The sequence below is a fragment of the Antrostomus carolinensis genome, unplaced genomic scaffold, assembly GCF_000700745.2.
Source record: "Antrostomus carolinensis isolate BGI_N321 unplaced genomic scaffold, ASM70074v2 scaffold26221, whole genome shotgun sequence".
Taxonomy (NCBI): Eukaryota; Metazoa; Chordata; class Aves; order Caprimulgiformes; family Caprimulgidae; genus Antrostomus; species Antrostomus carolinensis.
The window spans coordinates 1,176-12,101 of NW_010296624.1; positions in this window are offsets into that span (position 1 = coordinate 1,176).

Below are 10,926 nucleotides of genomic sequence, written 5' to 3' on the forward strand. Positions count from 1 at the left end.
CCCTCACCCCCTAGAAATATCCCAGCTAGGGCGTACAGGCGCCGTGCTGGATGCACCACCTGGGAAAGTTCAATGGATTTCACCGAAGTGCTTGAAAGAGAAGAGAGGAGGAGAAACCCATCTCCTGGGTGGTGTAAAGGCGCGTCGCTGGAGCGGGGAAAGGCGGCGGACTCGGGGGGCACGGGGAACCGCAGCTATCTGCGCCCCCGCTCCTCCTTAGTCCCGTTCCCCAGCCCCGCTCCTCTTCAGCCCCGCTCCGCCTCAGCCCCGCTCCGCCTCAGCCCCTCTGCCGCCGAGGGCGCAGATGCGGGAAAAGCCCAAAGGCGACCGGCAGCGGGAAACGGAGAAGAAAGGAAAAGTTTCCTTTGAGCATGCCCGGGCTAGCGCAGCCTGGAGAGGGGGGTCTCGCAGGGGTCCTGCGGGCTGCGGTCCCTGCGAGGGAGGAGGGGAGCCGCCAACGAAATCTAAGGAATATGTGGAAAACAAGTCCGTTGTCAGTGGCTAAGTATATGCCATATGAGTGGCTGCATGCTGTGAGGAGATGTATAGGGGCTGCACTCCCAAACAAATTTGAGAATCACTGGTAAACTGGTGCTTTTTTACCATACCATACCATACCATACCATACCATACCATACCATACCATACCATACCATACCATACCATACCATACCATACCATACCATAAACTTATTTACCATACCTGGTAAATCTGGGTTGGTGTAACTTTGTTCCCCTTTTTGCAGGTAGTATACTAGGTTGGACAAGGGGCTAACATTCTGTAGGGTTGGCTAAAATGGCCTCAGAACCTCTCTAGGGGCGGCAGCATTACTGGAAAAAACCCCTCTCTGTAGCCCCTTTAATGTTCTGAACAACCTTTGGTGCATCTAGACTTACAATACCATCTGTTTTCCCTATTCTATAGCCAAGAAACTGAGTCACAGGGAGATCAAGTGAATTCCCCTTGTTTACCTAGGAAATCTCCAGTGGAGTCTTGAATTGATCCCAGATGTCCCAAGCACTTTTTAATTGCAGTAACAATTGTCTGCATTTCACTTCAACACCCTGCTGCACCCACCTCTTGAATGAAGAAAAACTGAAGAAGAGATGCTATGTCTCCCTTTCTCCTTAGTCTTCTCTCTCATTTCTCAAGGGGATTTTCATTGAGAGAGGTTGTTTTGGGATGACTGAGAAGCGTTTGGGGTGGCAATCCAAATTCTATCTTTTCCAACATTTTTTTTTTTTTCCCTGAAGCTTACATACAGTAATATTTCCACAACATTTGGAGATGTCTTGATAAGGGCAAGTCATTAGTAAGAAAATAATTATTTGTAAACAGACAGATGGAGAGAAGCCCCTTTTCTGTAGGAGTCCTAAGAGAGTCCTCTAAGATATAGGCAGATTAACATTTTTCTGGATTCTGGAACTCCTATTGTCTTCTATTGACAGAAACTCTACTCTTTCAGAGAAGTGTAACTTGGAAAAAAATGGTGCTTGGGAGCTTCTCCAGGATAATAATTAGACAAAGGCAGCTCTTGGGAAGTCAAGTATTTTGCAGTGGCTCTTGCAGGAGTCCTGATGCATAGCAGCTCCACATTTACTGAACCTTTTATCTTTGGTCTATATATTATCAAATATCTTTTGGTCACTCTTCACTCTTGCTTTATTTTCTTTAATGTTCCACTTAAAAAAAAAAAAGGTTATAGTCATAAAATGGCAATATTTTGGAACGATGGAAAACCAATTGGACAAGATTCAGCAAAGAGCAGAAGCTCATCTGAAAGTTTATCTCACCATTTGTATACAAACTTGTGTGATAACAGAAAACAAATATTACCTAAAATAGCTACATCATCTGGAGGAAAGAGATTTGGAAGTTTTTAGGTTTGTAAGTTAGATTTGATTTCTATTTTTAGCGTGTAAAACTGTGCTGAAATTGATGAGCTGAAAAAGCTCTTAAAGCCAAATCGTTAGATGAGACAAATCTGCTTAGGTCTATGGAGGACCTGCTTAGCATTTACCAGATTTCTCATGTAATTCTATTTTAAAAAGAGAAATTACATCAGCAATAGAAATACAGTTTTACTTAAAAAAAAAAAAAAAGAAAGGAAAATAATAAGAGTTGGTTTAGGACTTGCGTATTATATCAGAAAAGGAAGCTTCTACTGACTCATGAGCTCTGCCTCACGAATTATTTGGTCTGCAGAATATCCCTTGTGCATTACAGCTCATGTTCCCGTAGATGAGTTCAGAAACTCTACCTTTGATCCCATAGCCGTATCACATTGATCCATGAGTTTGTAGAGCTTATAGAGCAGATTGATGGAGCACTACCATTCAGAAGCTAGCAGAATAGCTTTTCTAACTTCCACAAAAGAGATAACAGAAGAAATGTCAAGAAACTGTATATCTAGAGTATAATTTTTTTTATTTTTTTTTTTTTTTTAAAGAAGTGATAAACCAACCGGTCCTTCTGTAATCCTTTAATGACATGATTAGCATAATCTTCAATTTCTGCTCTCAGCATCCTGGTGCATTGCTGGGTCCCACTCTCCTGTAAGCATTCATATTCCTCAATATCACCTAGTTGGAAAAAATGAATGGGGTCACTGAAACTTGTCCCAGCTTCACTCTCTTTGCAGCTCTCTCCAAATGTTTTGCTGGACAAATAAGGAGAAAAACATCAGTTCATTTTTTTAGGTAAGTTTTATTTCAAAAGCACAGTCCTCGTTCCATCATACCTTTAGCCTGAGTCAGTTCTGTAGACTCGTGGTAGTAAAACTGTAGAAATGTGGTAGTAAACAGAATAAAATACAGACAAATATTTTACAATTGAAAACTCATTACTTACCTCCTGCAGCAGAAACGTGCAGCAGAAGAGTGTTTGTCTCCTCAGTTCCCAGGCAGTGAAGGGGGTTATGCAGGTAGAATAGGGGAGACTTCATTTCCTCTTTCACCCTTCTTGAGCCCTGTTTCAGGTCACAAGTATGGATCCTCAGAGCAGATTCATTAACTGGAGTAAACTCCTGCAACAAGTAAATTATATTAACAAATGTGCCTACAATGTACAACACTTGTACAAGTCCCTCCTGTTCCAGGTGGTACCTTTGCCTTATGACTGCGTGAGTTAACAATTTCCAAAATCAGTGTTCAAAATCACTGGAACATTTGGATTATGCCCATGACTCTCAACTGCTCTTCCACCTCTTGCATTAGTATGTCCTGACATGTCATTAACACAGACATACTTGATTAAAACTTCCCCGTGGATACCATGATAAGCAAAAGGCAAGAAAGAGACCTGCTGACTCCAGTGGTACTCCCAAGGGTCTTTTTACCCTTGTCTATCATGCCATCTAGGAAAACTCTTATTGCTTGCACTTTCATTCTATGTTTTCATACCCCCTGCTTCCTCACCCCAAAATGCAATCTCAGCTTCTCTGCAAGACTCCAAAGCAGTTTGGGATAGACATTTTGTTCTTCAGGTGTTAATGCTGTTTGGTATGTACTGCTTCATGCCCATCTGGTTCATGGTATGCAGCTGTCCTAGAAGTGTCAGTCCAAATTCCTTCTCAGTCTTCAGTGCTGACGTGATGTTTTTGCCATACCCACCTCAATATCAAACACATGTATTCCACAGTCATTCCCTAGGAAGATCCATGACTACACAAGCTTTAATATTTCTGTTTTTCTTTCAAAGCAATCTCCTTTTAATGCTTCACCTAACTTGTTCAAATAACTTCATTCACCTTAAAACCCAGAAAACTGCACAATAATACAAATCTTGTCAAGAGACAGAGTAATTTCTGGCTTGGTCGTGTTGGGTACTCTTTGTTTTAAACAAGCTATCTGAAATATGTCCTATTCTTACCAGCACTGTTATAATGTTCAGTCTTCAGCAGAGGATCAGATGATACTTTCATCACCAGAAATTAGTTCCTCTTCCTGCAGTTGCCCCAGCCCATTCCCCTTCTCTACAAATCTAAAATAACCTCTGTATATGCCAAGAATGTATGTCTTTAAGATGCCACAGCATTCAGACTCAAGTTCCCACCCATTTGCAGCCAACTCTTCACTTCACAGAGTTTTGAGGTCTTCTACATAAATCAACTTGTCTATACAAAACTGGATTTTCTACGGTAAACCTTTAAAAAAATCACTTTATTTTTTATGAAATTCTAACATATGTAAGTTTCTCTTAGATAATAGCTAATTATTTAAATAGATATTAAGAACAATCTTTCAAACCTGCATCCCTACCTTTTCCCCATGCTTTCAGGCCTGTCACCTGTACTATATGATACTTTATGAATGTTCTTTTACTTCTACCTGTACAAAAGGAATACAAAATAGGAATAACCTCCAGAATCCCTTCAGATTGCCTGCTAAAAGCAAACCCCATACAACAGTGCCACAGTGGAGCTCGAAAGTTAGAAGGAAAGCCTGAGAGCAAACATACTTGTGACACCTTATCTTTCTCTGATTCAGTGTTGTCACTTACCTCATGGAGTTTGGCTGCAAGTTCATCAGAAACTCATCCAAGAAACTAATGATGCACATCTCCAGATGCAGCTGAGCTCTTAAAAGTCACTTTGCCTTTCTACCATACTTCCCATACTGACTGTAAAAAAACTTCAGGAATTATAAGAGAAATCAATCCATTTGTAAATTTGTAGCTGTATGATTGGAATCTTTCATGGGTTGTATACCATAACATCTGTGCTGAACAGAATGGGTTACTTCTCCAATTTTGCATAGATCATTTTGCCCTGTGTGTGATATAAGATCCTGGTTCTAGACTGTGTGCGTAGACACATTCTTTTTGTGTTTCTCTGTGAACATTGCTAATATTGCACTGTCTGGAAACTTGTGAGAGCAGACTCAGGATACAGAAAAACCCACGTCAGTCAGGCTGTAAGGCACATCTTAAGATGCTAATTATGCCAGGATAACTTTATCCCTTGAACTGACCTAATCATCACAAGTTCTTTATTTACTCAGCTGAAAAAAGCAACCATCTAAAAGCTACAGCAGAAACAAGCTAAAAATGCTTCGGTCTCAAGCAATTACCACTATTGTCTTCATGGAAAAATTGCTGAGAAAGGTTTTCTAAAACTGTCCATGTGTATAAAGGGCATAGTGTAACGTGCTGTCTCTTAGCACTACTCTAAGCCTAATGTACTCTGAAAAGGGTCCTGAAAATATATATTCACATCTAGTTTCCATGAAGAAGCTATATAGATGAAAGCATCAACCTGTTAGCTTACCATCCCTAATAAATTATATAATTTGGACTTAACTGTTTTCAATATTAGTTATGGAAGAACTCTTACAGTGCTCGTGGACAGAGAGATACAGTTCCAGCCTAGTTTATCATTTAGTTCAACTCCACATGTCACCGGAACAAACAATGAACTCCTACATCTTGTTTAATTGGCTTCTTGGCCAATACATCAATGGCTCATTATCCTTTTTTGTCCTACATAAAGAGTTAAGAATGTTCCAGTGAATGTAGCACCACAGTCACTTTATTAAGTACACATAAATAAATCCAATACTATTAGGATTCTAAGGGATTTTGGGAGGTGAAGATTGTCACAAAGGTAGATTAATAGGCACAGCAACACCTTTGATAGCCATCATAGGTGTTGTCATCGTGTATATGTATAATTATATTGCGCAATTTGTTTCAGTTTTTCTGTTTGATAGAGGAATGAAAATACTTTATGCAGAAACAAACGAAACATTCAGCACCAGTGGTACAACTAATGCAATATTTTCATTTCTATTGAATGTTAATATTAAAATGTTGCTAACTATTGAACCTTATCGAAGAACCTTAGCACCTTGAAATTTTCTGAACTTCATACTTAGATTGTAACAGAGTGTGAATTTATAAATTATTGATCTAGACGTGAATCTTGCTTCTGGTGACTCTGGTCAATCATGCATTACATTGATAGCAGCACAGTAAAAATAATTGTATAACTCTCTTCCAGCATGTAACTAAAGATTTTTTTTTTTAATTTAATGGTAGTAGATAATTATTTTGTACAAGCTTTAAGTACAATTCCATCTCCCTAAGTCACAGATAATTTTTTGCCTTGCCTGACACATATTCTGGTTTAATAGAAAAATATTCCATAAATATGGAATCACACAATGTCACAGTAGAAAATTATGTCACACAACATTGGGTGTGGAAAGGGTAGCAAAATTCATCTGTCACAGATATTATTCCTTGTTCTTGTTTCAAGAGATGTCCTCTGGGTACTTCTACTGACATCAGCTCAGGTGGGAGAATATCCATCCACATGGAGTTTTCCAGAATTATTAGAAGTTCCTATCAAAAGGGGACCTCCTTGTCTACTGACATTACTCAAGGAGTATCATCATTTTGAACACTGGGTTCAAAGTCCTTCAGAGTGAAGGGAGAAGAGAATAGTTGACTCAAGGAGGCTTACCCTTCTCTCAGATCTTGAATAGTATTTTGAATAGTATATATGTTCTATACTATGTTCAACATAGTTCAGTACTATGTTGAATAGTATAGCTACGCTTTTTCAGAGAGTAGGTAGCATAAACTAAAGTTGAATACATAGTCTTGGCCTCTGTTCCCTTACAGAAAATGCTCTGTTTAGAGTTTTATGGCTCGGAAAGCTCATCCTCAGCCCAGCTTGTGGTCCAGGCATCTGTGATTGAGCAAGGTCAAGAATCAACCTCTCCCAAGCAGCAAAAAGGGCTGCATCTCCCAACTTAACTGGCAACTGTCTGGCTAGGAAAAAATGTAGCAATTGTCAGCTTTAGAGCTGAAAATCTTATTAATGATCAGTGTAGCCGTATTTAGTCCTAGCTACCTACTGCGTACACTACCCAGTAAATAACCGTATGTACTCATAAGGTTGCAGACAATTCTTCTTGTGTACACAAGTTTGTGTACACAATAAAAGATACACAAATAAAAGTGTCCTAATAGTGAAAAGATTACAAGGTCATTCAGCAATATATGTCGTGTGCAGATTTAAGAATCTGAAAATAAACCCTAAGCAGGAGTCACTAAAACAATTCCAGACTCTTTTCTGCCTTGTCCTCCAGACAGCTCCAAGCAAAGCTGAACCAAAGCAAGATCTCTCAGGATCTATCAGAATATAGATCTGATAGTTTTGTCAGTTCCTCATGCTGTCTAGAGGTAGCAGAGATTAGAGACAATTGTTTTGTCTGTAAGAGATTCTCCTCCTGGGGACGGTTTGTCTTAGACAGTCTTGATTGCAAACAGGATTGCTGCAATATTGGCCTCAACAGCCAGAGGAGAGACTGGCTATCTGATGCTAGAGTTCTCATTGCTCAGCTTTGCTTTCCAAACCCACCTCTAAAACATTCCCCCAAATGGTGCCCAGAAGTGATCCTTAGCAGAATGAGACTCTAGAAAAACTTCTCTTTACTCTTCCTTGCTGTCATCCTATTTCATAGGCACACCATCCAGAGACATGAGATGATGTGATGTTCTGCAAAAGACACTTCTTTCAAACAACAGAAGTGCTGAAACTCAAACAAAGCTGTGATTCAGACGTTCTTAACACTGCTCTCACATCAAATAATAGAAAGAAATGGCCAAGCACTGATTCACCATGACCTCCATTGTCAGCCCCTCATGTGTCTGGACAGGGATGTAAAGATCACCCTTACATCCTCACAGAACATTTTACATGCTCAAAGGGTAGCTGGGCAGGCAAGATGAGCAGAGTAGTCATCTGTTTTCACAGCAAAGAAACAGTCAACAAACGAAAATCACTTGGCAGATACAAAATATACTCTTAAATTAGGCACTAGAATGATGTAGTTTATGGAATTATATTCTGATTCAGCAGAGTTATTAAATACATGAGTAATATCACTGCAGTCAATAATAGAGCAATATAGATTAAATCATCAGTGGTCAGACAGAGCATTTGGAGGGTTAAGTGTGAACAATCTGTTTTGCTGGATTTGGCTTGTGTAGCAAGGCCCTCAGTTGTGTGTCTAGCACATCCCATTTGCAAATCTACTCCTAAAGAACAGCAATATATAATACAGTATATTTCCTGCTTACTTTTGATTCACTGGTCATCTGTACTGATAAATGAACAGTTAGACTTGAAAGTTTTTGATCACTAATGACTCAGATTTTGAGTACAATATCAAGCTCAAAAAGATTGTCTGAAACATTCACGGTCTGTTTTTAAATTTTTCTAATGCCCAATACTGGAAGCACCTTTTAAATCACCTTGCCATTCAGTGTCTTACAGGTGCCTTGAAAGAAGCAGGAACCCCTATTTATACCTCTATCAACCTAGTGAATGTATTTAAATGTACATAATGATATCTAGCCTTCAGTACCCATAAAATGTCTGTGAGAAGGCATGCAGATGCATGTGCCTCGTTATGGATTAGAGGTGACTGAATCAGGAGAAACTCTTTCAGGCATCTTCCAGGAACATTTTCAGGACATTAAACACAGTCACACTTCCATTTACTTTGCAAAGTCATGGTAAATCTGCCATTTTCTAACTTTTTTGGATTAGCTGAAGCCTGTCTTAACCTACACTGAGCTTTCTCAATCCCTCAATATTTTTGGTTTCACTGAGGATATCTCTGGTCTAGAGCAGGTTCATTTGGTTAGTAAAGGAGATGAAAATCTGCAAATGCTTAAATCTGGTGTTTCAGAGTTTTATATTTTTAAACTAGTACATTTAAAACATGGTTAAATTATGTGGGAACATATTTATTGTTCAATTTCCTTTTCAGAAATGATTCAATGCCTAGAAGCATTTAGACACTTTGAAAGATTTCACTTAGTGTGTATACAAGCACCTAAAAATGTTTTTTGAGCCTGCAGAAATTTTTCCAGGAGTCAGTTTTACATTACCTAAAATGATCAAAAATATCTGCGTTATGAATTAGTGCATTACAGAGTTATAAGAATTTTGCAAGGGAATTCAAAGTTTTACTAAATGACATCTTTCATTTAGTACTGACAAAAAGGTGTTTGTATCTTTCCATGACATCTGCTCAAGAGATTACAGAAAAAGAAAAAATCAGTGCTTTGATGCTGTCAAACTAGTGCTAGAGAGCTTATCACACACAACCCAATCAATTCCTCAAAGTGATTCTCTGGGTAACAAAGTCATCTTCTCTGTGTCTTGGCAGAACAACAGAAGAATGGATTAGAATGAAGACCTGTATATTTTTATCATCATACTTATCCACAGAGAGAGAGAGATGGTACGTACTATGGGACTAAATAGAAAAGCACTAAATGAGAAAAAAAAATTCAACAATCCTTCTAGAAAAGATTTAAATTTAATTCTTCCTTCCTACAAAAATAACTGTGAAAGATCACCAGCATCTACAGCACAGGAACAGAGCATGGGCAGAGAATGGGTCCCCTCCTTGCCTCTCCAGTGCGCTTCAACTCAAGCTCTAGTCTGGTCGGTCTAGAGGCTGAAGATTCATCCCATTTCAGTGCACAGCTAATCATTAGCCACTTCTCCATACATTCCCATAGGAATGCAAATTACTGCCAGCTGTGCTTTGTGCTCTTGTCAAGTTGGAACAAGACAGCAGCATCAACTTTCCTGTGCAGTCATCAGTGTGCTGCCATAAAATAAAGCAGATCGATACTGATGCAGGTCTGCCCTGAACTGGATATGAATAATTTTGCATTCCAGTGCCTTTCCATACTGTCCCTAGTCATAGGCATATCAGACAGTTATATCTTAAATCAGCAAATTTCCTGCTATCTCAGTCCCATCAGTCTGCATAATCCCTTTCATGATTAAGCTACTCTTGTTTTAAAGAACTCCTTGCTCTAAAATAGTGCAACTGCTCTTTCACAGCCCTCAGCACACAATCACTTGATTCTGCTGCTAAATAGATGAAAACATGTCTCTGATGCAGAATGTCACTAGGAAAGCAGACAGGAAACATGGTTACTGAAATAGCTCTGTGATCCAGTCCAAGCCCGTCAGACACTGCCATCCTCATGCAGCAACGTCGTCATAAATCTGAAGGGAGTCAAAAGCTTCCATAGAAGTTAAAAGCAGAAACAACACATGCAAACCAGATTTCTGTTTTTAGGCAAAAGCACGAAATACTGCAACTAACAGTATTTACTAACACAGCGAGGCCAGTGGAGTCACTGGTGCTGCTACAGTGTGAGGCAGAAAATCAAGCTGGAAAAGTCTCCTCTTTGTTGCCCTGTGTGCTTCAAGAAGAGTTGCTGGTAGCAGTAGTTTGCATGCTGACTACTGCAGTAATTTTCTCGAAACTTAGCATAGCTGGGTGAAAAATACTGAATCAATTACAGTCAGCATTAATATTCCACTGAAATAGAGATTAGGGTCTTGTCATCCTGTTCAGCATTCAAAAGGTAAATAAATAATTCCTCACAAAGTCGTACAGAAACTCCAGACACTCAACCTCTTTGAAAACTCAGTTTTATTTAGAGACCCAAATGAAGATACAGGTATTTTACCTGAGTTTTAAAACACATTGTAAGGCTGATTTCCATAATTCTGTTCTCTGCCTTGTGAAGTTATATCGATGCTGCTTTCTTTAATCTGCTCTAGACTTGGCGGAGGTACACTTCCAATTACTGTTTTCTTTCTTTTTTTTTTCCAGAAGCTGTACTGCATCATAGACATCACCTAATTTTATCAAGTGCCTATAGGTCAGGGATCTGGCGTATGTCATTTCACCTCTGAGAGGATATTTCCAGTAAATGTAGTTTTCAGTTTATACTTAAGAATGGACATGGAGATGACTCAAAAACTTCATGGTAAATTGCAAGTGAACTTTAGAAATTTGATTTGGCAAAGATAGCACATGTACGGTGTGTTGCAGTATGATAATCTGTAGCTGTCCGAAGAGGTGATCAGCAGTTTTTCA